Source organism: Echiichthys vipera (assembly GCF_963691815.1).
Source record: "Echiichthys vipera genome assembly, chromosome: 9".
Lineage (NCBI taxonomy): Eukaryota > Metazoa > Chordata > Actinopteri > Perciformes > Trachinidae > Echiichthys > Echiichthys vipera.
Window position 1 is genome coordinate 7,917,257 of NC_139834.1, and position 24,183 is coordinate 7,941,439.

Consider the following 24,183-nt stretch of genomic DNA (forward strand, 5'->3'; position numbering starts at 1 on the left):
AGCCAAATGTGCTTGATATCCTAAATTCATATTTACAGCAATTGTGCTACGAAAGATAAAGAACATAAACCAAAATCCGTTTATGGTGCTAAATCCATTGTTGTCGGATAGGAAACAGAAATGGGAGATTGTAATTTCATGCCTTGGATTAATGTGTTATTCCCTGAATCATTAATGTAAAGCGTGAAATCCTAATGCTTAAGTAAAAGTGATACACTACGAATTAAAGAGACAGCTTGGAACAAAAATCAACAAACCGGCTAGTCAAGAAAAGTAAAAGGTTTAAATCATTTTTCTCATTGCGTGGTAAGCTTTTCAGTGGATGTGGCCGTTTCTTCAGTTAAATAGAAAGTTTAATCTTCCCTAAAGGGAGATCTTTTTCTATAGGAGCCTATAAAAGAACGATTAGCAGTAGAGGTTAGTCCATTAGTCTTCTCTCTTTGCTGCTATCAAGAGCAGGGATAATGAGAGGACTTGCTGGCATCTTGAGTTGTTGAGCTAGAGTTATATTTATACATTCCTTTGTTTCAATAGGAAATGGATTTCTCTGCTCCAGTGCCAGCTCAATTCCGTTAGCTTCCACGAAATCTCAACACATCTATTTTGCATCATTCCATCCATCCATCCAGTCAGTCAGCCACCACATGGAAATGCCACAGTAGCAAAGTATGGGGATAACACCCTCAGAAACCACAAGCCCTCCAGTAACTGCTCTCCTGTTTCCTGTGCTGTGGTGTTGGAGGTTTGCCTGATATCAGGCAGAATTGCCAACTAGGTACACTCTGTTTACAGCTTCAGTCTGACATTACACTAATTTCCAGTGGGGAAAGGGGATTCTATTTTCCTTAACCAATCACGAGAGACTTCAGGTGCGGTTTAGCCCTATATGCTGCTTGAATGGAGATAAAATACTTAAAAAGGTGCCGCTCTTCAAAACTTTCAAAATCCTACCAGACCAGAGAGATCAAATTCTGATAAAGAAACGAATCATTTTGCAGAGATTGTAACACTCAACAACTATTTATCCACTGCTTTACAGTAGGTGGAGCCTGCTCTGCCCCTACTGTAAAGCTAACTAACTTAAGTAACCTATTCAAACTAACTTGGTTGTGATGGACCAGTAATCCCAGTTGCAGAAGACAGACAGGGCCAGGTGCACAGGAAAACTTTGTGGGTTTTCTGACGGTCCACCAGCTCACCGATGCGGCAGTTAACAGTACGCCAGATGGCCGGCACACCACTGGAGCGAAGTAAAAACAAACTACGATGTCAGCAACATGCCATCTATGTTAACACACAGCTTGACAACAGTGTTAGTCCCGCCCAATGCGCCGATTGGATAATCATTAGTCCCCCTGCTGCTCTTAAAGGCTTGATTGTATCATCAACGAAGAAACTGCAGTTACATGTCAGGAGGCCAGTGAATCTGTGAAGTCAGTTTGCGGCTTCAAAAGGTCTTGACCCTGGCAAGTTGGACATAGCTGATTATGCAAAATATTGTCTTTCAGTGACAGGATTCAAATTCCATTACATTTATAGCACAAATAGTCACAGAGACTTGCACATAAAATCAGAGCAGCACATTTTTATCATGACCTTTTCATGAGCTGAACTTTTTCTGTTTATCTTTTGTGATGATGCGTGCCAGGCTCTGAGCTGTCGCTAAAAGAGCTGCATTTCAGTGGTGCATGGTAAATGAATGCGCGCTTGTCTACAATTAAGCATGTGCTCCAAAGGCACTCGAACAGAACACTTTGCATCCAGTGTTAATAGCACTATCTTTCTAAGTGACCCGTATTAGTGCTCTTGCTTATGACACAGAGGCCAGCAGCGAAGCCTTAAGTTGTCTTTCACTGAATTGCACTCATTGAAAACAGTCACAGTACTTCATCCCGCCTCAGCCTCTCACAGTTTTTACTCTGATTAATGCATTTCATAGATTATTTAACACCCTCACACACACACACACACACACACACACACACACACACACACACACACACACACACACACACACACACACACACACACACACACACACACACACACACACACACACACACACACACACACACACACACACACACACACACACACACACACACACACACACACACACACACACACACACACTTGTAAGAAATGTTCCACAAAAAAAGCATGTCATCATGAGACCAGAATAATCGAGTCTGAGCATATCTGCTTATCCCTGAATGCAAACAAGGGCAAACGTATGTAATCTTTCCCTTTAACCCCATCTCTGCTGATCCCCCCTGCCCCCTGCTCCACACACTCTTTGAGCAAACACACGCCGGTATTATGCCTCAAACATATGACATCCACTGAGAGTGATAACAAAGTCATTGCTATCTAAGGATTTTTGTTTCCCTTGCCACAGCCGTCACCTCCTCCCAAAATGCACTCTTATGGCTCTTGTACAAGCTCTGACAGGCACGTAAAAACACACCCACAATCAAAAGCATGTGCACGTATAGACAGGGGCAAACAGACACATAGACGTACATAAATTATCCCCCTTTTTTTCCTCAATCCTTGTTTCCGCTGACACAACTAACAGCTTCTGTGTATTTCTCTTATTAAATTGGAGGTTGAATCCTGAGGCGTGATCTTTCTCAGGCAGTCCCACTACCAGTAGCTATGTTTGCATGCCTCATCATCGCTGTCTGTCATCCTGTGAAAGCAGCTTTCTATTAGGGGGTATTTCCATAAATCTAAATTGTAAAAGGGCCTCAGCGAGAAGAGAGTGAATCCTCAGCGGGGAGGAGAAAATAAGCAGAGCGGTAAGTCGGTGGAGGACACAGGATCAGATTGCTCACCTCAGCTCACACACAGATTGGAACTGAATCAGGCTCTTTGATTGACACCATACACTTTAATTATTCCTGAAACATGTTACCGATGCTGCACAATCCAGTCACTTTGAGGGTCAATACAGTAGGATAATGAAAGCCGCAAGTGGAAGGATGCAATTGTACAACATGAAAGCTGGTGAATTTGAAAATGGATGGTGTGGATTATTAAAGACACACTGCACTCAAGATCATGAACACCTGATAATTCTGAGTCTTCTGCACAGGAATTTGAAATTTTACATCATTGTAGAGATTATGTCAGAGGCATCACAGAGGCTGTGATCTTGTTTCACTAGATTGCACTACACTGTAAGCTATAAATAATTTTTTGTCCCTTCATATCTACACAGAGAGGTGAGGATTAAGGAATGAAATGTGAGAAGAAAATGAATTCACCCGATTTAAATTAAATGATCATTTCCAGGCAGTTTAGTAAAGTCCCTCATTTTAATCACGAACTAAACTTCAAATTAGCACTTGCATGATACATCACACTTCTCACATCTTAGACTGCTTCTCTCTGGCCAAATATTACGGAAGATTTAAGAGTTGTTGAAGCAGACAAATGGACTTGGCCAACTACAGAACTTGGCTGGTTAACCAGGTAGCAGGTGCAAAAGGACAGCCAGAGGGGCAATGGTCTGAATGAGGAGGCAATTGTGCGTCCTGTGTGGAGTAGACTGGAATGAAATAAATGAGTGGCTCAGATCGTCTGGCACTGCTGCAGTTGGATTACATAAACTCTAGGCCATTAATGTGCTGCAGAGTTGGACATAAAGAGCGAGGACCAGCTACGGTGAGGGCAGCCAAGCTAAGGAGATACAGACAACATTTATTCAACCAAGGGCAGGCCGCAGTCCCCCAACCCATACAAGCATTCAATGGAATCATACAGCTATGTGATGAAATCATATATCGAGATTTCTTTATACGCAATTATGTCATCTCAACTAATACTAACAAGATCCTACTTACTCTTTTTGAGTTTATATTTTGCAGCAAAGTTCTTAATAAATAATAGAAAATACTTGTATTAAATTCACACAGGAGTATACAAAAATAGGCTTTAACATGTTGCTATTGCATATAGACAATTTATTTATTGAATAACCAGAAAACATGCTCTATCGTGATATATAACCTTATCAAGATATGAAATTATCCACACAAGATTTTTGCCGTATTGTACAGCCCTATCCGACCACATAGGTTGTTTGTTTCTACTTTCTTATTCAACCTACGGGAGCGTTTCCTAAGTCATTGGCCCTACTGGTGGAAGGTGATCAACTCATCTTCATACCTAAACGTTTTAAACAGTTTTAAGCATATGGTTAACGTTGTGAAGCGGTCACAGTTTGGCAACAAAACTATTACTTAGGTTTAGGAAAAGATTTTGGTTTGGGATAAAACTTTTTTTTTTTGTACGTAACTTAGAAGGTGATGTAACTGCGTGACTTAACTTACAAGGTAACTTACGTACATAAGTCAAAACGTCATTAAGACTTCTGGTTTCACATGGGAACTGGATGAAAGTCCTGTTATTGTGACCAATCCATCCGACTCCAACCTCCTCTGTATGTGTCACCTGAGTTCCTCGTTTGTTTTGGTCATGATTACTACGGCCACTAGAGGTCACTGCCGTGAAAAAACAGATATGGGTCATAATAAGCTGCTCATAAAAACAACCTTTGGGGGAGTTTTTAGGGAGAAGGACAGTCCGGTTTGGGTGTATGCAAGCACCAGCATTATCACTGTGCGCGTTCATGTGCACTGGTTTGTATTTGCTTTCTTTATCAACAGACTCTCCCTGCAGAGGAGTTATCTGCCTGCAGCTGCACTCTGCTAAACAAAGCGTGGACTTTGACCTTTAGTGTGTAGTTGTCCAATCAGAATGAGGCACCAATGGACCGAACCTTCTGTCAAATAATCATGCCAAATCCGCAGTTAAGCACTAACAAACTGCTCTGCAAGTGATCTGAAATGTGTGAGATTAAGCTTATTGCACGGACTGTGTGGGAAACATCGCCAGTTCAGGAAGAGTAATAAAGAAGATTGCATGGGGAAGAAATGGCTTCCTTTTCGGTAGCCACATATATCCCCAATCCCCTCCTAACGCTGCAACATTTGTCTCATTGGGATCAGAGTCAGGCTGGAGCATGGCTCAGTGGCCATGGTGACTACTGCTGGAAGGCTTTGAGAGGAGGAAGAAGGATAGGAAGGAAAGAGGAAAAAGGGAAGTCCAGCCATAAAAGAGAAGAACTGAGATAAGGGGACAGAAACACTGAATGATGGTCTGTGAAAGTGAGCGACAAGGACAAAACAGTGCCCAGTGTGGGAGAAAGAGATAGAAAAATGAAATAAAAACAGGGAGAGCTGGGCAGACAGAGGAAAAGAGGAAGGAAGGAAAGAAGAGGAAGCCATGCAGCCATTACTCCAGCTGGGTAACAAGCCGTTACAGCCACAGCGGCAGCCACAACTCCAGAAGCTGGCATGGTACGTCCACTATTATCTGGAGCAAATTTACACAGCCTGGCTGGCATACTAGGGATGGGGGGTGTGGGGGTAGTCTACATTGTGTTATTATTTTGGTCTAAATGTATACTATATCTACTCATTAGACAATGAGACCAGACATTTCACTCAGTAGAACACAAGCCAAAATCCGGAACAGTTATGTAAGAGCTTCTGGGAGAGGGGGGATGATGGGAATCCTGTCAGTCAAAGTAATCCCTTCAATTTCTCCTGCTACTGTTTCATCTTAGGACTGTATGATATATCCCGGTCTAGCTCTGTAATCACACACTGACTGAGGATGAGGCTACTCTGGGCTGGCTAACACCCAGGCGCTGGAAACTCAGCGGGAAACACACTCATCTACTGAGCTCCTCCATCAAAATCATTGCAGAAGATCACTGTGAATTGTTAGTTGGCTTAAATGGGATAGGCTAGACAGGCAAGGTAATATTTGATGTGTTGGTTTCAAGTATGATGACATACAATAGCCATGGACCAGGGCTGTGATCCAACTCTGAGCAGTGACAATGGGAATTATGATATAATACAGACGTGTGACCATGAATGCTTGCCGGGGCAGCTGTATCCATACTAAAATCAATTATCTGTCAATGCAATTAGCATGACAGTAGAGAATGTGTGTCCTCTAATCCCTTCACTGCTCTCAATCCTCGAACAGTTAGCTGGCAGCAGCTTGGCTCTGGCACGGATAGAAAAGACTATATACTAGGCAAAGACACATAAAAATATTGAAGGGTATCAGGGCCAGTCATGAGGGGTAAAACGACGGAGAAAAAAGAGGATTTTTTTTTTTTTAATATTTTGCATTTGAGTCAAAATGTTGAGAACTTTCAGCTTTACTCTCAAAATTTGCCTTGACTTGACTTTTGGACTTTATTCTGAAAAAGTTCAACTTCATTCTTTATTTTTGTCAGTTCAAATTTTTTTTCAACATTTTTGCTTTATTTCAACTTTTTCCGCAACATTCCAACTTTATTCTTGACACTGAGTCATCTTTATTCTCCTTCCTTTTTTCTTATATCTGGCACTGATACTTAAAGTTTGACTTTGTTCTTGACATTTTGACTTGTAAGAGCTTTTTTTTTACCTTATGCCTGGCACTAATACCCTTCCATATAATACACTCTTTGCTCTTTCATGAAGCTTTTTAGTAGTCTATTGAACAAGTAGGAGATAGACATTTGTCATGTGATTGTTTAAAGATGTTCTCAGCTGCAGTTTGTGTGTGTGTGTGTGTGTGTGTGTGTGTGTGTGTGTGTGTGTGTGTGTGTGTGTGTGTGTGTGTGTGTGTGTGTGTGTGTGTGTGTGTGTGTGTGTGTGTGTGTGTGTGTGTGTGTGCGCGCACTTGCGTGTGTGTGTGTGTGTTCACAAGTTGCTGTCTGTGTCAGTGTGGCTGATTTAATTCCTCACACTCGCTCATCCAGGACAGCAGATAGTTTCCTCTGGGACTCTCTCCGCTGGGTTAATGATGTTTACAGCTAGCCACGCTCCTTCACGGACATTTTGACAAACACAGCAAGACTGTATAAATAAACACCCATTTCCCGCTGTCACATAGGAGGCGAGGAAATATGGCTGTCACTTGGTCTATGACTTGCTCTTCCAGTCTGAGCAATCCTAGTCTGCTCAGGGTCATGCAGTAGCTACACACACACACACACACACGGCTAGCTTATCTCACGACTGTGACTTATTGCGGTGGAAGCACTTGTGAGGAGTTAAACCGCCTAACCCCAATGACCCACTCTTCTTCCTTCCAGACTGAGTGCGAGACTATAAACACCGTGCCTTGTCCTCACATTGTCTGTTGCTCTGTTTTCTCACCAAACTCGATTGAGGGTCATAGAGGGCCAAACATTAGAGTTTGACCAAAGCCAGACGGCCTCTGTGAAATAATAACACAGATAAGGCTTCGTGTGGAAAAGTGAAGAAAGAACTGAGTGTTTATGAGGCCTTCACAGTAGCAATGAAAACAACCTGAGGCTGGAACTTCGGTGCGAAAAACATTTCCCTCAAATCATCAGGTAAATAATCTTGACATTTCATTTACAGTAAAGTAACACAGCAAATTTCAGTTAATGTACTGGTTTACACAAGGAAGGAAACCTTCACTCATTGTGTTTAAGACCTATTGTGACCTCGGGCATAGTGGTGCCCGCTTCACAAAAACACACCACAGTCTGAGGACCATTAAAGCCTATTTTCAGGCCCTTTCTGCTGAGGCACACATAACAGATGCATTATCACGCAGTAGCAAAGGGTTCAGTCTCTTTCCTGATCTCTCTCAGTCTGTTTTTCTCTATAACTCAGCCTGGTAGAGGCCCCTCTAATTTCATCAGAGGTGATAAAACACCACAAAATCAAGTCTGTGTCTAGTTACTTAGCCCCATCTCCCTTTGGATGAAAGGCAATAACAGCATGTGGTGAGGAAATTGGGTGCTTACTCACACAGACGGATACATGCCTTGCAAGCAGAATGTAGTGTTTTCTGTGAAGACACAACCCACCACAGAGCAGAACAATGGGACTATCTCACTCTGTAACAGGCAGCAAGGGCTTCAGAAGAGCCACAGTTGTAGTACAGTATAAAGCAGCTTAATAATTAATTAGCAAATCTTGATTTAAAGGTCTCATATTATGCAAATTTTCAGGTTCATACTTTTTTTCATATTTTGGGTTTCTACTAGAATGTGTTTACATGTTTTATGGTTCAAACATTACATTAGTTTTCTCATATTGTCTTCACCTCTGTCTGAAACGCTCAGTTTTAGCGCCTGTATTTTAAAGCCTTGCTCCTGAAAAAAGCCCAGTCTGCTCTGATTGGTCAGCATTTCCAGGTCTTCAGCATCTGCACTCGTGATCTCTGCACCGTCACTGTAGCCGAGGAATGACTGTTACAGCACTGTAGCAGCACTTTCTACCTATATAAAGTACAGTTGTGATATCACAAATGTACATGAGTCATGTCGGCTTGTATAAAGGCACAGTTTCTGAATACAGTATATAGTACAGCACAGCAACTTATTCTATGATAAAAGAAAGACATGGAAATCTCACTTTTTACAATATGGGACTGAAATAAATACACTGGATAATGTACTGGTAAGCATTGTTCTGAGCAATTGGGCAGGATGGGCTGAACCTCAGCAATCTCCTTGAATTGCACAGGCTGGTTTGGGATGCTTTCTGAAAAATTACAAATGGTTGTTGTCAAGTACATAGGGAAACAAGTTACAAAAGTGCTGCCACCGATCACAGAGAAAACCTTACATGTGTATGTGAGTCCAACTAGGACTCGCAAGGAATATGAATAATAAAACAGCAGTTAGCGCTGCAGTAAGCATTAGCCCAGCCTTGTGCACGCTGGCTGTATAAAAATCCACCTGATCGTCCTCTGGAGTGCGGCAGCTGCTGCCAGGCCACCCCAGGACAGAACAGAATAGGATGGGACAGAGCACAAGTGAGAGCAAAGCTGGATGACTGACTGAGTGACTTGCTGGATCAGCGCTGAAGCACACATGCATGCCTTCCGGCCTGTTCCGTGTGAACCCTGCGCAGGATGCAGCGCTGGCTGGGATACGGTGGAAAATCAGCACTGGCTGGTTTCCTGTGAGCCAGTTGTTCTGAGAATGGAGGAGGCATATCACACAACAAGCATCACCTCCATCACCTCCACTCACCTTTATTTATGTAGCACCTTTCATATAAACATGCAGCCCAAAATGCTTCATGTAGCAAAATTCAAACAATATAGACAAATAAATAAAAATAAACAACAATGAATAAAATGTTACAATACTAAAAACTATAACATTTTAAAAATCAATCAATAAAAGCCAATAGAATAAAATGAAATAAAACCTTGGGGGAAAAAATGTATGTTTTTTACTTAGTTTATAAGCTTTTCCAAACAAATCAAACGTTTATTTAATTAAAAAAGTATACTGTACTACTTATTATTACTATTATTTCCACACTAAACAAGTACAAAATAATTTCACAATGATGCTCTAAAATGGCCAATGTTTTTTTTCTTTCTAAAAAAATAGAGCATAACATTTTTGAAACTCCGCAAAAAATACATAGAGTAGACATGCAGTGTGCACAGCATTGACATATAGCATGTACCCTGGAGTACAGGCATGCACATGTTACTGTGAAGCCTATTTATTACACATGTGGCACAACTGCTCCCCACCTGCTTATAGTAGGATGGCTGAGCAGTGGGGAAGTGGGAGGTGGAAGGAAGGAAGGGATGTCATGGTGACCTCGAAGGTCTATGATGAAAAATAGCGTGTTGGCAGAGTAATAGAAATGAATGGTATTATTCGCTATAGCTGTGAAGGTTGAGTATTGTACTCTGTATAAAAAGCAAGAGGTGGAGGCAGATGTGCTATGAGTATTATCGTCCACAGCTGTGATGAAGCACGCACAACGGCAAGGGTTCAGAAGGGGGCGAGACTCGACGCTCATTATGTTGAAAGTCACTGGGACAGGAGGGAAAAGAGAAATGGCCCCATGGAGTTCTTGGGATTATATTGTGTGGCCCTAAACGTCAAGGCAATACACAAAAGCTTTGGACACCACAGAATATTACTTGCCTTGCAAGCTTTTTTATTGCTCCCACCTGCCCTTAATCCTCCTTCTTTCCCTGCAGTCATTGCACCTGCAGTAACTCTGGGACAGGGTCATGCCTTCTTGGTGAACCAAGAACAGTCAAGCAGCCTGGAATTGCAGCAAAGGACACGTCTAGGACCCTTATACTGCACAAGATTCCTGTCAGAGCTGTATGAAGAGCTACTTCAGACCGTCCACTACATCAGTGAACCTGGGAATAAGTGCTCCACACTCATTTTCACAGACCAGAGACTCCTGAATGTGTCCCCTGCTCTGCTGTAGATATAACACAGAGATAGTCAGGCCATCCATATTCTGCAGACAGACACTGGAGAGCATCCATTATATGTGGCCACTGAGCCTCACACGACTGTCGGTCAGTATTCCTCTTGTACTACATCTTGATACAGACACCCAGCGGAGAGGCTCTCTAGAAAGCATGTCATTGATGTAATCACACATACTTGCATGCGCATAAGTAGGTCTTGTGGAGGGGGCTGGGCGATTCATAGCAGGAATTGTCTAAATCCAGCTCTAGTGTGTAATTCTTACAATGCTTTGACTGCATATCATGTAAAATGCTGGGTAAGAGAAATGCATGTATAAAGGGCTTAAGTGTAACAGCACTCAAGTGGAGTATCCTGCATTGCTTTAGTCACCAGATCACATTTACAAGCACAGCCTCCCTCTCTGAAGCTGAATGCAGCAGTTGCTTTCTGAGCATTAAGTTTGATCAAAGACTAATCTCTGCTGGTAAGATGATTAAAATTAGCATCTGTTTCATTGTTGAGGAAGTGAGGCAGGCTGGGACCAGATCCCACCGAGTAAATGAGAGAGAGAGACATAAAAAGACCCAACAGCCAAAAAAGAGAGGCGAGAGAAAGAGCAGCAATAAAGAAGACAGAGCGGGACAGCACAAGATCATAAAGAAAAAAGAGAGGAATAATGAACATGAACAGACAGAGCAATAATAACTGAAAATAAATAAAAAAAGAGCATTCCCATGCTTGGTCAGGATGACCAATGCCAAACCCAGGCGTTCTGAATTCCTCGATGGCAGCTTTTACCTCGCATTAACTTTTTCCTTAGACCACACACATAGATGATGAAGCGGAGGGAGAGACGCTGTGGCTTGACTGCTTTAAAAACGATCATACTGGGTCACGAGTTTAGTGAAGCGGTAAAATGAGGCTCGGGCAAAGCAAGCCAGCCCCTCTCCATCCAATTAAGAGATGTAACTGAAACCTCTCAATGATGAGTATGCTGTGGCAGAGGATAGGATGAAATTGATGCTCACGTCAGAGTCAGCATAAACACAGCAAGCGGGCAGCCAGAGTATTTCCTCCTATCACCACATTCTGTCATTTCTTAGTTTGGGGGAGACGGGGGCAAAACCTTGGGGAATACGGTACTTGGCAATCACCCTTTTAGACAAACAAAACAGCCCTGCTGCTGCTGTTCCCCATAAACTGCATCAGTAAGTAGGCGAAACATATAATCATACTCCAGCAAAAAACTGCAATAACAGGAAAGAGAAAAAAGATAAAATGGACTATTTGCTACCCTCGAGAAAATGTAACGAAGGGGGGAAAAAAGCCCCATTCAGCATTTCATCAGTAACATAAATAGGAGCAGCTGGGGCACACTAACATGCTGAAGTGGGCTAATTAGGACACGTGGTGGTTGGTTCACTGCTGTTTCAGTCTGGCTGGGGCCGACTCAGAGTCAGTGAGAGCTTCCCCATTACGCTTCCATACACCTTCATCATCTACAAACCTATACTGGGCAGGGAGAGTTAGTCAGCTATTCCAAAGCTCTCAAGTTGTCTCTTACTAAGGTCACACCTCTGCCTGGCACACGGTGCCCTTGACTACTACAAAAACAGTTTTGGCTTCCTGTTCCGTCCCTCCCTTCCAGTTTCCTCCTTTGTTCCTGTCTGACTCAGTAAAATAACCCAGACCTCCTTGTTTCTCCCCCTGTTTTTTACCAGAGGCTGGGCATGCTGATGCATTCTCACAGCCAGCCCTTTAAGTGCTAAGGGTGACCTCTGACCTTGATCAGTCATTGGGCGTGGACATGTTGTTGTTGGATGACCTGACACCTCTCAGTGTTGCTCAATGTTTCAGATAAATTAAGTGATGCATCTAGCAGAGCACTTTTGATAGTGTCGTTATTCTGCAGTTAATTCCTCTCCATTTCAGTCCATGTAAAGACTTTCCCAGTAAAGACACTTTACTGCCAAATGTTACAAGCAGCTCAGATGTCATTTAATGTCAGAAACAGATTATTTTTTGTAGCTCTTGGACTGTTATAAAGAAACTGCACTGCAATAATGTAGCAATGGCTCCTGCGGTAATAACAAAAAAAATGTGTCTGGCTGTGTCGACAGTTTTCTTCCTTTCCTTATTTGATTGGTTGCGTCAAAGTGAAGTGTACAAAGAGAGGTGGGGTTGTTTACCTTGACACAGAGCTACTGTACATGTTCAGCGCCTCAGGGAGCCAGGCAGGCAGAGACACAGCATTTCAGCTTTTCAGACCTTAGGCCATTGAAGAAACTAACACTTTGTGCGACACAACCCACAAACACTGTAGCCTTGGCAAAATAAACAAAGGCAATGTGTCCTTTATCAATGTCTGCACAAGGAATCCATAAAGGATTTACATTGTGTTAAGATGAAGAGAGTTTGTGTGTGTGTGTGTGTGTGTGTGTGTGTGTGTGTGTGTGTGTGTGTGTGTGTGTGTGTGTGTGTGTGTGTGTGTGTGTGTGTGTGTGTGTGTGTGTGTGTGTGTGTGTGTGTGTGTGTGTGTGTGTGAACACTCTGTAATGAGCAAGAATGTGCTAATGTGTACTTTACTTTGGACCTATTCAACAGCGAAATGTTGTCCAGCAGCCACTCCCTGTTTAGAAACTGTATTTTGTAATTTTCTTTCTTTGTGTGAGGATGCACGGCAGAATGCGGGCCCAAAACAAATGTGAAAATGTGCTGACATTTCCCAGCATCTAAGCCATATGCCAGTCCTCTCTGGCATCCCTCCAGCCAGGTCACCGTTTTTCACGTTTTACACCCCCCAAATAAACAGAAGAGAACGAAGAGAGGAACCACAACAAAGGGAGGAGTGCAGCAGATTACACAGTATACTGTTAATCACTAGCTTTGACAACACAAAGAATAAAACCATTTGCTTGCCCTCTAAAACAAAAGAATAACTAAAATGAATGCTTAAAAAGGTCCCTTATTGTAAAACAAAGTGAGATTTCCTGTTTTGATTATGAAGCAGGAGAGGTGATATATAGATACTGTGAAAGTATTAGAACGCTCAATCCACAGAGAAAGTTTGTATTCAGAAATTGAGCCTTTAAACGTACATACGTAGAAAGTGCTGCTACACTGCTGTTATCGCCATTCCCCGGCTGCAATGCCAATAATGGAGCAGAGACGCTGAGATGTGGAAGAAATTCTGACCAATCAGAGCAGACTGGGCTTTTTCAGAAGGGGGGCTTACAGGTACTGTATATTCAGACAAACAGTATGAGAAAAAAGGCTTGTTTTTTTAACATTAAAGCATGTAAACATATTCTAGTAGAAACCTAGTGAAACGTAATATTTGACCGTGATCAATTCGCGATTGGTCGGGTGAGTGTATGGATGACTCTGATGACGTTCTTCCACCGCCCGATCACTACTATGGTTGCAAAATTACAACATGGCGGTCCCTGTATTCTCTGTATTTTGTCTTCACTTGCATAGTGGGAGGCAGTGGAGACACGTCATCCATTTTTTATACAGTCTAGTAGAAACCAAAAATACAAGTATGAACCTGAAAATGAGCATATGTTCTTTTAATTGTGCTGATCAAATGATTCCCTTCAGTATTGTGTGAAATTTGTTTGTGAACAAAAACAGTCATTAAAACCCTGCAAAAGCAAATTGTTTAGATTCGACATGATGTTCACAAAAATAATGCCTAAAACGTGCATGCTCTGTAATAAAATGCTAATTCACCTCACCTATTCACCCCTGTCAGGTTGAACATGTTCTCCGTGAAATGTTGGGGAGGGCTTACAGCAGCAGAGGCAACGGGGCTTGTGCGAAGTACTTAACAGTAAACATTGTACCTACAAGCTCAGAGATGCCTTCTGCAATGAGAAGAAATCTTCTTAATTCCCAGCTTTACTTTCTCTCTGCAAGGTGAATGTGTAAATAAAAGGTGTGTCTCGTAAAACCAAGGCTGCGTTAGCAAATATCCTTTGAATGCACCTTCTGTGTAGATCAGCTGTTTAACAGCATTGGATCCCATAGTGTAAGTCCCTAACTGTTGCAGATTAAGACAAGAAAGGATGCTCATTCATTGCTTTCAAGTACAAACCTGCCCAGTCCCCTGCCTTCCTCTTCCCCTCCCTTCTTCTACCTCTGCCTCCCTCAGGCAGGCAAATGTTTCAGTGCAGTCATATTTAATCAACATCTTCACGGACACAAAGATTTCAAGTCCTCTGCTGCAAAAGGCTCGGCTGTCACACTCTGAATAATTGTCTTAGAAAACCTGATTCATTCTCCTTAAATGCTACAGAAAAGACAATGTGTCTGACCTACATTGCAGCTGATGTGTAAGGATGTAGTGATTTTTGATTGAGTTTTGCATGGCGCGATATCACATCATGTCAGTCACTATGTTAATGATTTTCCTTTCCGTCTAATGCGGGTTACATGAAGATGCTGCTGTTGTGTTTCACATTTCATTGGTTATGACAGAGGCTGAATAATGCGTCTGTCTGGGCGAGCTCCCACTGTTTCACTGAGTACATAGAGTGTTTCCCTTTGATAGCAAGGGGCACTAGGAAATAAGAGCAGTGAAGCAACAACATCTAACTTCCCCTACGACAGATTCCTCTTGATAATGTTTGGCTGGCAGGAACAAATACCAGTCATTCACCAGGCACACTGTTACTGTAGTTCAATTTAGTTTGTACAGTATGATTTACAATGGCCATTTTGTCGATATCATTTGATAAGACGGGCTCCCAGAAAATGCATCCAGGGGAAACAGGATTTATTATTGCTCAGTATCCCACACATTCCACAAAGCCCTATGCTTATGTACAAGGCTATAATCTTAAAGGTCGAGCTGAGGTCAAAATCAACAACAGAAGCAATTACATTCATAAAGTGTTATTAACGTTTTTGCCCCAAGCATGCCAGGAGAGCAACAGACTTTGTGTGGGCTTTATGACAAGCTGCCTCCCCTTTTTAAGTACTTTTCATCCCTTTTTCTCCCACTGGCTTCAGAGTGTGGATCATAGTCATGTATTCATGCATAAACATAACTGTTATCCCAGGGGAGAATTCATTTCCCCTGGCCTGGACACTATAAATCACCTTGAGCCAAAGTAAAGAGTCTGGAGTTGCAGGACTGGCGGCAGTAGCTTTAGACCCAACTTTTTTTCATCCAAGATCTTTTCCTCTTAGTACCTTCACAATCTAATCAAGTTGGAAAAATATCGACTTTCCATATTCTAAAGGTCACATAAAAGTGAGATTATCTTTTTAAATTATAAAGCAGGTTGAGATGCTATATAAATGCCATGAATGTATCAAAATGCTTCCTCCACAGCAAAGTGCACACAGCCTGTAATCAGAAATTGCCCTTAAACGAGCCGTCAGGACTTCTGTAGGGTTGTGATGTCACAGCTATACCACACACACACACAAACACATACTGTATAAATGTGTGTGTGTGTGTGTGTGTGTGTGTGTGTGTGTGTGTGTGTGTGTGTGTGTGTGTGTGTGTGTGTGTGTGTGTGTGTGTGTGTGTGTGTGTGTGTGTGTGTGTGTGTGTGTGTGTGTGTGTGTGTGTGTGTGTGTGTGTGTGTGTAAAGTGCTGTTACGGGGCTGTTACAGACGGCAAAGAGACCCCAAAAGCAGAGGTGAGAAAGACCTGTAAATATTGACCAATCAGAGAAGACTGGGCTTTTTCAGGAGGGGGCTCTGGAGAGACAGTCGCTAAAACAGAGCATTTCAAACATAGGGTGAATACAGGAATATTCAGTTAGAAGTAATGCATTTTTTGAACATTAAAGCGTGAAAACATGTTCTGGTAGACACCCAAAATACGAGTATGAACCTGAAAATGAGCCTGATATGGGAACTTTATGTCACTTGTGCAGTTTTTCAAGCAGCGGCTGAGTCATTCAGTAGAAGTGTTTTGCCTTCATGCTTCTATCAACATTGCAGGAAAATAAGACACCACAGCGGGCCACATTCTATGTTTTGAAGTTGTGGGAGTTTCGAGGTCTTTCATCATCAATTTAGCTCAATTTACTTGGTCGACAACAGAGGAAAAAGTTTATCAAGAGGATGTGTGTGTGTTTGTATGTTTGTGTGTGTGCGTGTGTGTGTGTGTCTGTGCAAGAGAAGAAATAAGATATAGGACGAAGGAGGAGGACTTTTCCAGACAAGGTTTTCTGTTTGCTATCTCACTCAGGAATGAATTTAGGAGGCCATATTTCCCCTTTTCTTTGCTTCCCCGCTACTTAGGGCTGAGAACGAGTCAAAGCTCCAGCCTCACAGAAGAAGAGCTCTCCACCCAGATAAGGCCATGGCTGACTGCAAAATAGTAACAATGAAGAGAGCAAAGGTGCAGGTATCTACATGTCACTGAGCCTCGGAGCACAACTGTGGAAATTTGAGCGTTGTGTTGCCTATAACCCTACATAGAGAAAATTCAACACAATAACGATAGAGAAAATTAAGTTAATGCCAATACACTGACCTGCTGGATTTTACAATTATTGGGCAAACACTAGCATGAGTCAATCTTGTAAGAAAATTACACAGTTCTTTGAAATGGCTGAGAGAGCTAATGGCCATAATAGCCCTCTTTGAGTTGAAAAGTGGTCGATTTGTAATTGCGCCGCTGTGTACATACAGGAGTAGAGGGATGAAGCTGCCGTTGGCCGGGCTCCCCTATGGCACATGAACAAACTAGACTTTCAATGCACCCCTTTTTCCTGCAGTAACCATGGCGACAGTGGCAGGCAGGGGCATCCTCATCACCAGGGGGCAGTGTGGGCAGCACAGCATGGTGTTGCCCTTATACTGCCTATTTCCTGGTGCCTTGCTAGAAACACACACTCACACACACACACAAAGACACATGTGCCATGTAGTCAAACAAAAATAAATTAAAATGGACACAAACACATGCAGCCAAGCACAAATTACACACACACACACACACACACACACACACACACACACACACACACACACACACACACACACACACACACACACACACACACACACACACACACACACACACACACACACACACACACACACACACACACACACACACACACACACACACACACACACACACACACACACACACACACACAGAGTCATCTGCTCCTGACAGCTGCCCCTGGTGTATAACACAAGCCCCCTCCCACTCTGCCCCTCTCTCCCGCTCCTTTTTGTTGCTCACTTATTGTCAAGTTTCCACCAAACAAAAACGCACATCCTCCCATGACACCAGCTAATTGATTATTGATGGTGCCGGGCTAAAGTGACTTATATTCAAACGGATGTGAAAAGAGAAAATGGTTGAAACAATGCATCCAGTGCCTTTCATGAAAATGAAGTCAAGGCATTTGTATGTAAAGCTTGAGGTCTTTCTACCCTTCTCTTTTTGTTGTTGTTGTTGCTTTGATAAGCTGCTCAGGCTGCAGTGGGCAGCCTTGAGAGCAGTTTTAGGGCTACTGCGAATGAGGGAAAGCAATGTAGGTAGTGTCCTGGAAACAAGCAACCAACTGACAGTGTTCGGAAAGGGAAAAAATAAAATCATAACAGCCCTCTTGGCTTGCAGGGTCTGACACTCTGACTTCTAACCAGTGTAAAGATCATTGACAAACAAACAGCCAGACTTGTTATTCTACGGGTCCCTGTGCCAGGATCGCTGCCCTTATCCGTGGCATCACGTAATTTTGTTACACGTGGTAAAATATAGGATGGCTTGTGACAGCAGAGATCAGATAAAGAGTGAGAGCGCCTGGGCAGGGGAATGTGGAGATGGGGCTGAATGCCTAAACAGGCTGTTGTGTGAGGGGGAGAGACTGATGATTGTGGCGTGCAGATTGATGCACTACAGAATGGCAGAGGCGAGGGATCCTGTCCCTTGGAAATGTGTCATGAAGGCAGTTCCATTAACATCTTAATAAAGGCTTCCCAGACCCTGGAGAGCCCTCGTGAGCAGACTGCCTTCTCCTCTCAGATAGGGGCCCAAAGCCACTCTCGCAGCATGTCAACGAGAGAACATTTAAGTTCTGCCAGTATTGCATTGTGAGGGTGTTAGGCCTCCCAAAGGAGTAGCCTAAATGCCCACCCGCAAACATGCTCAACTAAATTCCTTTATTCCCATTTGCTTCTACTTTCATTTACTGTCCATTTCTCCATCTGTTGGATTCAGTCGTCCTACAAAAGGTTTTGTTTCAGCAAGCTGGCAAGCCTTTGGGACAGCAGAGTGCACACTGGGGTTCATTGCTAACTTGCTGCCATCAATAGAGAGAGCAGTATCTGGACTGGCCACGGTTGCGCCTGGTAGAAGGACGACCGTTAACCGTTCCCCGATGGACCTCCGATGAGACCGACTGGAGCCTGTCTGGAAGCTCTTGCAAAAAACAGCTAGCGTCCTGACAGTGGTGGGGAAACCAAACTCTCTAAACAGGCCTATCAAAGGGGAAACATCCGAGCACAATCAACATTCACAGCAGAAACAATGTATTTTTTTCTTTCAAGTACTCAAAGCATTTTAAAAAAGTACAGTCTGCCTGTGTATCGTGAAAAATGAAATGCAAAGGAGTGGTATTGATTTTTGCACTCTGTGCTATGTGTTGCTCATACTGGGCAAGCTGCTACTTAACAGTGTAGTGGCCTGTAGTCATCAATTTAAAACGGTTTCAACGATTCAATAAGTCACTGAAGGCAACACGCACAACTACTCAAGATGATGAAAACAGCTACAGCAGCATGACTAGACCATTAAATGTAGTCCTGTGGTGTTTTCTAACATCTGCTATTGTGTCAAAGAGTAATACTGTGGTATCTGTTTATAGGATCAATTGCAACACTAGACTCTTTGGCACAAAAGGGAGGGAATGATAGTGTTGGGCATCAACACAACATTTTACCAAATGTTTTCAGACACAGAGGGTTAGGCTTTTTGGAAAGAGTAAATAAAAAGAGGTTCTATTTCTCCATGGAAGAGATCTAACATTCATCTGTTTAATGGCGAGTCTGAAAATCAATTTGATTTGCTTTCTAAGTCAAGTTCTGTTGCTGGCATTTTGTATCATTGTCTCATCTCTACTTCCCGTTTTCAATTCTAGCCTGATACCTGCCAAATATCTCAGTATCAGTATCAGAATAACTGTAAAAATGTTTAGTGTCATCTTATACCAGATGCAGAGAGGCAGACTTCTCAGTTCCTAGACTCCTGAATCAACATGTCAACATGAAGATTACCGCCTCTAGAAGTCAACAACAGCGCAAACGAACGTTTGTTAGGATAATCATTGCCTAGAGAGACTATGTCTACTCGAAGCGTAAAAAAGACAGGTAGAAAAACCTGTGTTGTTTACAATTATCCAGGAGGGATGGGAAGCACATAGCTTGTAAACGAAGCCGCCTGCTGTGTGGATGAAGAGGCAGTTGTGATCTTCTACTTTTCACTGAAGACAGACCTCCTCTCAGACTAAATGTTCTCCCTGGCTGCACTCCACTTGATCAATGTCACCGCAGATCCAGATCTCCCTTATGTCAATCCTCACACGTATACACGCTCGCCATAAACGCACATCCCAGACACAAAAACATGCACATAACAAGGCTGAGTGAGTGGAGCGTGTGTGGGGTCAAGGAGATTGAGATCTCTGTTGTGACAGCTGGACAGTTGAGAGGTTCAGATAAACAGCCTACAGTGAGGGAAGAAGGGAGGCCAAATTGCATTAAAACAAACACTCGCTCGCTATTTGTACACTCCAGCAGATAGGAAAGGGAGGAACCTATATCTGTGGGAGAATGAGGCAGTGAACTCACAAAAGCACCATTATCTGCATGTGTTGGCGTGTTTGCATGTGTGTGTGCAAGCAAAAGACAGTTGGGACGTTGGGGGTTGCTGTAAGGAGGGGTGGGGGCCTTCGTTTCAGAATACACAGCCGCTGAGCGCATTTGCAGTATTCACTCATTAAGAAATAGGTCAAGGATTCTGCCTGCATGCGCAATGACTTGTCAAAATCTCTCAAGCTAAACTGTGGTGAGTCTGGCTGCCTTAAGGGGGGAATCCAAAGAGGAGCAAGCAGTGTGTTGTGTGAAGGCTGGTGGTGACACAGCGCACAGAAAAGGCAGAAACAACTCATTCAGCATCAAATCATGCAGTTAAAAAATTAGTTAGTGATGTCATTATAGTTGTTGAGTGGTATAAGTGGAAAGCCAGGGTGTGTCTGTGCTTTGTGGGCAGATAATTAACTCAACTCGTTGCTGTTCATCAACAGAGGACGCTCTTGAGCCATGTGCGCCAATCAGCAGAGTTTGCTGCACATACTGATAGATGATGGTGGTGATGGTGGTGGTAGCTATGGCGATAGGCAGTCTTGTACAGAGGATGCTTTTGACACAATTTACAGCGTACCAGTTCCTCTGAAGAGCATGAGACTTCAGTCAGAGTGACTTATCTTTACACAGAAACAGCTATTCCAAAAGTCAACATGAAATGTTTCAGATCATGCACAAGCCTGATTAAAATGAATGTATTTTGTTTAAACCTGACTTTTATCCCTGGGGAAATGTGGTAAATAGACTTATGTAAATTACCCCCAATATCAGAAATACTAAAAGCAGAATCCCTTGCTGACCACACAGCTTCAACCTGAATCCCATCTAAACATTGCAGCCCCCTACGGAGAGGTGAAGTGGAGAGGCAGTGGCAGAGAAACATCAACCGTTACTCCACAAAGCTCGACCCAAGTTGGTCCAGTCGAAGCAATTTCTCTCCAGCTCGGTGAGGTTAACCTTATTGATCGGACCAATGTGTGATGTTCTGGAAAGGCTTTCTTGGACGGCGAGCCTTCAAAGGCAACACTTGAAAGTGATTCATTGAGCAGAATTCTCAACATCTATCCTCCATTATTTAAAAAAAAGAGCAAACTGACTGAAGAATACATTTTGACTATCAACAACAGCTTTGGAAATATTTTTAACAGCAATTGCCTTCTATGATCTTCTCTTCAAATGCAACGATTAAACTGCAATAATCTTGTGTCACTTAAAGTTACTGTCGGTCTGTAAATTATGGAAATATATTTGACCAAAGCAGAGCTAATATAACTGTATAAAATCATGATACAACAGCTGCTGAATCGCCTACTGGTCAGAGGGGCTGATGCTCAGCGGCAGCACCACACTATCAGCGAATGTGTTTTCTTTTTCCCCCCATTAGATTGGAGTTAATTAGGTGAATATAATCAGCATGTGATAATCAAACCATTGCTGAGTGCTGGTTTGTTCTTCCAAAGGCAGCAATTTCCACCCTGGTGGCTGCTTTGGGGTCAAACTGCTGTTTCACTTTGAGATGGATATTAAAATAATGATGTGAGCTGGGTCACGCTTCACATGCACAAAAACTGTGATCTCACCAAGAAGGAACGGGTTTTGATTGCTTGAGCAGAGGGATTAATATGCTACCCGTCAGCCGTGGCAGATGCAAGTTATTTTCATGCAAATGTAAGGCAATTTTCTACTTAAGACAACATCTATTTTCTTTAGAGTCATTGTCACGGGTTCTTGCCGGCGCGCTGGCAGCCTGACAGAGAATGAAGATTTGTAGGTGCATCTGCTGAATTGGGACAGATGAGGTCTAAGAGTCGATCTGGAATCCTAAATTGATGCCAGTTGGCAACGATATATTTCAGCTTGTCATTGTTGCAATTTGGGTTTTTTGAGTTTACCACTTGAAAAGAGAACAAATCAAGCAGGAAATGTTTCGGCATGGTAGATGATGTGAATTACATCAGTGACCTTGTGAGACTAATTCAGTGTTTATATTTTTGTAAACATAAAAAGTGAGAAATTGAACATGAACTGATGATAATCCACTCCGGCTACAGATTCAAGGTTCACTTGTTGCAGTGACACACAGGTCTGTAGCCTGCCATCAGTCTGCATATTACATCTAAAAAAGGTTATTAATACAAACCCCGTGGACACTGTAGAAAAGCATGCATGTATCAATTTGCACTCACACAATCAAGGTCAACGAATAATTTCCCTTTTAGCACTGTCATGAGTTCAAAGCATTACAACTCTAAAAATACCGGCTGGTCAACTAATTTCATTAAATACTCCAGGAGAAGATCTTATTAACACAAACCAGAAGCCGCTCATCCGCAAGAGTGATGCCAACTGGAAGTATCATCTGCAGAACAGACTGTACCTCAGTAATATCAGGAGGCAGCTCAATTCTAATGAATGAGACTACAGCAGCAGAAGGATCCAGAGCAACACCTGTGCGTAAAGCCCGCTGTAGGTGACATGATCTTCTTTGCACAATAAAAGCAGATGGTGTAAATCTCATATATTTTATGGTCACACATCATCATCATCATTCATTGTGTCGGGAGCTGTTGCAAAGCTCCGATGAAATAGTGAGACCGGCAGCTACCTTTATCAGAGCCCGCAGCCCAAAAATGAAACATGTCTCTCTTCAGTTGTCTCTCCGCAGTGTCGGCAATGAGCCTTTTACACAACAGTGTTTGGCTGTCTTTGGGGACTTAAAACAAATATTTACACACTGTGAAGGACATTTAGCATAAAGGAGCGTTAATAGTCACTCACCACTTCATCTGAACTGGATCTCCCGGTTATCCTTGTTCCCTCCAGCGCGGCTGCTGTCTTCTGGGATGCGCTAGACTCACATCCACAGAGGGGGGGGGGGGGTAAAATAAAATGTGTCCAAATGCTCTATCTGGACAGAGCCACGCTTTTCGGAGATGCTTCAATATTTTTTTTTTACACTCACTAGTTCTTCCAATTCCTTCAACACATCTGCCTGCGGAACCTAGTAAGCGGTAGTGGTGGTGGTGGTGGTGGTGGTGGTGGCGTCATTCATTCAAAACCTTCATTACCGCGAGTCATTGCAAATTCAGTGCGTAAACTTCGCGGCAGCGCATTCAGCATCTGAACTGACCTCCAAATGTTACTTTACGAGACCGTGTCAGTGAAATGGCACATTCCTTCAGTTCGGGATTAAAGCGTCCTCCAGGTTGCTCTCTCTACACAACACACGCAGGTTACGGACACGCCGTGGCCAGGCTTGCCATCGTCCAGACGGTGTAAATTTCGCAGCGTCGGTTCAGACCCGCAGCGTTGCTTTCTCTGCCGGACTGACATAGATTAGCGGCTCCATCAGTGTACAGTAGTGTGTGTACGCTGCCACTGGCACACACTGCGCGTTTAGACCCAGCCCCCTCAACACTCACACGGCTCGTTATGGTGTTAACTGTTTCCGCCCAAAGAAAAAACATTAATAATGAATACATTAAAGAAACATTTGAGCAGAATTCAGAAACGCAGTCTTAGACCAACCTTTTGGCCTGTGCTATGAATACATATTTTCTAACAATAACAAGTACTTTGTTGTAAACAAAAAACCATGAGGTAAATTACAATACACAACCACCCCAATTAAAAACCTAAAAGATAAAGAACTTAGTAGAGGGATGCCTGAAATTTCTAACGTAGACTATTGTGTATATTTTAAAGTTTTGACAACCCTATGTAGCCTAGAAAGATTCCTACAGATTGGCATGTCCCAACATTCCCTTTGGAAATCTTCATCATCATCATCATTTTACAGGTGTTGGCTGATTGAACATTGATAGTTCACAATTAGATCACATTTTTAAAAAGATTTGTTAGAAAATGTTCTTACCTATCTCTGAGTTTTGTCTGCGCAGCACACACTGAACCCACACAGTGACACTGTCCCTTCCAACTCTGTTTCTGTTAGAATACTGCCATCTATAGGATACACTACGAACCTGCTAAACTCTTCCCCCCTCTTTCTCCCTTGTATGATTTCTTCATTTTTCCCATTTCTGCTT

At 42.8% G+C, this 24,183-nt stretch overlaps 1 protein-coding gene across 2 annotated transcripts in view; it reads right to left on the reverse strand.

Annotated features, from left to right (window-relative positions):
* plxna2 (plexin A2) overlaps positions 1 to 23,450 on the reverse strand; it is a 188,329-nt gene extending 164,879 nt beyond the window's left edge. For both annotated transcript variants that reach the window (XR_014593339.1, XM_083919826.1), the window contains exon 1: positions 22,916 to 23,450. The gene's annotated coding sequence lies outside the window, so the exon portion shown is untranslated. The remainder of the gene's footprint in view (positions 1 to 22,915) is intronic.
* Positions 23,451 to 24,183: the final 733 nt, after the last annotated feature.